At 51.7% G+C, this 2,971-nt stretch overlaps 1 non-coding gene across 1 annotated transcript; it reads left to right on the forward strand.

Moving 5' to 3' along the window:
• The first annotated feature begins 2,316 nt into the window (after window positions 1-2,316).
• TRNAS-CGA (transfer RNA serine (anticodon CGA)) lies at window positions 2,317-2,398 on the forward strand. The gene has a single exon. It is a non-coding gene; the product is annotated as a tRNA-Ser (tRNA).
• The last annotated feature ends 573 nt before the right edge of the window (window positions 2,399-2,971 follow it).

A 2,971-nucleotide genomic window follows, 5' to 3' on the forward strand; every position in this document is an offset into this window, starting at 1 on the left:
TTTTGGTTGTAGGTCCCCCAAGTCCAGACAGGCGGGTGGCCTGCTGAGGTGAGACAGGGGGTGGATGTAGCATCCCCCCCCCCCAGACCCCGCCATCGGAGCTGGCTTGAGCCTCACTGGCCCCTGCCCACCCAAAACAGAAGTCAAACTATACCTATGCAAACTTGTTTTCCCCCCTTTCCCCAGCCCAGAGCCTCCCCCTCCCACACTGGGCCCTGGAGATTTTAATGGCATGTTGTGGGTGGCCTCAGAAAGAAAAAGGTTGAGAACCCCTGTTCTAGACCTTTAATCATTTTTGTTACTCTCCTCTGGACCTTCTCCAATTTGTCCACATCCTTCCCGAAATGTGGCGCCCCGACTTAGACACAATACTTTAGCTGAGGCCACATCAGCATGGAGTAGAGCAGAAGAATTACGTCTTGTATCTTGCTTACAACACTCCTGCTAATCCTGCCCAGGATGAGGTTTGCTTTTTTTGCAAGTGTTACACTGTTGACTCATATTTAGCTTGTGGTCCACTATGACCCCCAGATCCCCTTCCGCAGTACTCCTTCCTAGGCTGTCACGTCCTGCTCTGTATGTGTGCAGCTGATTGTTCTGTCCTAAGGGGAGTACTTTGCATTTCTCCTTATTGAATTTCAGCCTGTGAACTTCAGACCATTTCTCCAGTTTCCCCAGATCATTTTGAATTTTAATCCTATCCTCCAGAGCACTCGCAACAACTCCCATCTTGGTATCATCCACAAACTTTATCAGTAAAAAGAAAAGGAGGACTTGTGGCACCTTAGAGACTAACCAATTTATTTGAGCATAAGCTTTCGTGAGCTACAGCTCACTTCATCGGATGCATACTGTGGAAAGTACACAAGATCTTTTTATACACACAAAGCATGAAAAAATGGGTGTTTACCATTACAAAAGGTTTTCTCTCCCCCCACCCCACTCTCCCATTCTCTGGTAATAGCTTATCTAAAGTGATCACTCTCCTTACAATGTGTATGATAATCAAGGTGGGCCATTTCCAGCACAAATTCAGGGTTTAACAACAAAGTCTGAGGAAGGGGAGGAGGTGTAGGAAAAAAGAAGGGGAAATAGGTTACCTTGCAGAATGACTTAGCCACTCCCAGTCTCTATTCAAGCCTAAGTTAATTGTATCCAATTTGCAAATGAATTCCAGTTCAACAGTCTCTCGCTGGAGTCTGGTTTTGAAGTTTTTTTGTTGTAATATCGCAACTTTCATGTCTGTAATCGCGTGACCAGAGAGACTGAAGTATTCTCCAACTGGTTTATGAATGTTATAATTCTTGACATCTGATTTGTGTCCATATATTCTTTTACGTAGAGACTGTCCAGTTTGGACAATGTACATGGCAGAGGGACATTGTTGGCACATGATGGCATATATCACATTGGTGGATGTGCAGGTGAACAAGCCTCTGATAGCGTGGCTGATGTGATTTGGCCGTGTGATGGTGTCCCCTGAATAGATATGTGGGCACAGTGGCAACGGGCTTTGTTGCAAGGATAGGTTCCTGGGTTAGTGGTTCTGTTGTGTGGTGTATGGTTGTTGGTGAGTATTTGCTTCAGGTTGGGGGACTGTCTGTAGGCAAGGACTGGCCTGTCTCCCAAGATTTGTGAGAGTGTTGGGTCATCCTTCAGGATAGGTTGTAGATCCTTAATAATGCATTGGAGGGGTTTTAGTTGGGGGCTGAAGGTGACGGCTAGTGGCGTTCTGTTATTTTCTTTGTTGGGCCTGTCCTGTAGTAGGAGACTTTTGGGTACTCTTCTGGCTCTGTCAATCTGTTTCTTCACTTCCGCAGGTGGGTACTGTAGTTGTAAGAAGGCTTGATAGAGATCTTGTAGGTGTTTGTCTCTGTCTGAGGGGTTGGAGCAAATGCGGTTGTATCGCAGAGCTTGGCTGTAGACGATGGATCGTGTGGTGTGGTCAGGGTGAAAGCTGGAGGCATGTAGGTAGGAATAGCGGTCAGTAGGTTTCCGGTATAGGGTGGTGTTTATGTGACCATCGCTTATTAGCACTGTAGTGTCCAGGAAGTGGATCTTAATCGCGTCTCTGCTAAGGCTGCGTCTACACTCCCCCTTGTGTCGGTAGAACGTATGTGGCTCGGGGTGTGAATAAGCCACCCCCCGAGTGACACAAGTTACACGGACCTAAGCGCAGGTGTGGACAGTGCTATGGTGCTGGGAGAACTTCTCCTGCCAACACGGCTACGGCTGCTCGTTGAGGGTGGAGAGCTCCCTCCCGTCGGCTTCCAGCCGCTCCAGTAGAGACTGCCGCTGGGGGCCACGTCACTCACAGCTGTGAGGGCCGAGCGGTTAAGGCGTTGGACTCGAAATCCAATCGGGTTTCCCTGCGCAGGTTCAAATCCTGCTCACAGCGAGGCCTGTGTTTTACCCACACTTGCTCACCAGGGCAATACATCTCCACCGGCCCTGGGACGCTCTCCATACACTCCCCACCCCAGGTAAACCCTGTTCTGCTCCTTTCATGGGGATGCCTGGGATGGTGCCTCATGCTGTGTCCCTGCGGTCTCAGCTCCCGAGGCCTCTGCCCCTCACCCAGCGCCCCCCGGCTCAGCCCCACCCCTGGGTGCTGCTCCTCTCCAGAGCGTGGCAGGAGCTGAGCACGGGCAGCCCGTATAAGAGGCCAGGGGAGGCTGAGCCTCCCCCAAAAGGCCGTCCATGTGGGGGGGAAACGCTGGGGATGTGGGGCGGGTCTCCCCTCCGGAGGCCCGTGGGCCCGTGGTCATCTTTTGAGCGCTGGAAGCGAAGCTCCAGAGAAGTGGGGGCCCCGCCTGAACCCCGCTCCCCTCTGCCTCTTAGCCCGATGCCCTGCTCTTGCTCTGCCTCTTCCCATTCCCCTCCGCCTCTTCCCCCAAAACCTGCTCCCCACCCCCCCTCGGCCTTTTCCCCCACTGCCCCGTCTTCTCGTGCCTCTTCCTGTCCTGCTCCA

The sequence above is a fragment of the Eretmochelys imbricata genome, chromosome 11 (genome assembly GCF_965152235.1).
Source record: "Eretmochelys imbricata isolate rEreImb1 chromosome 11, rEreImb1.hap1, whole genome shotgun sequence".
NCBI classification, from domain to species: Eukaryota; Metazoa; Chordata; order Testudines; family Cheloniidae; genus Eretmochelys; species Eretmochelys imbricata.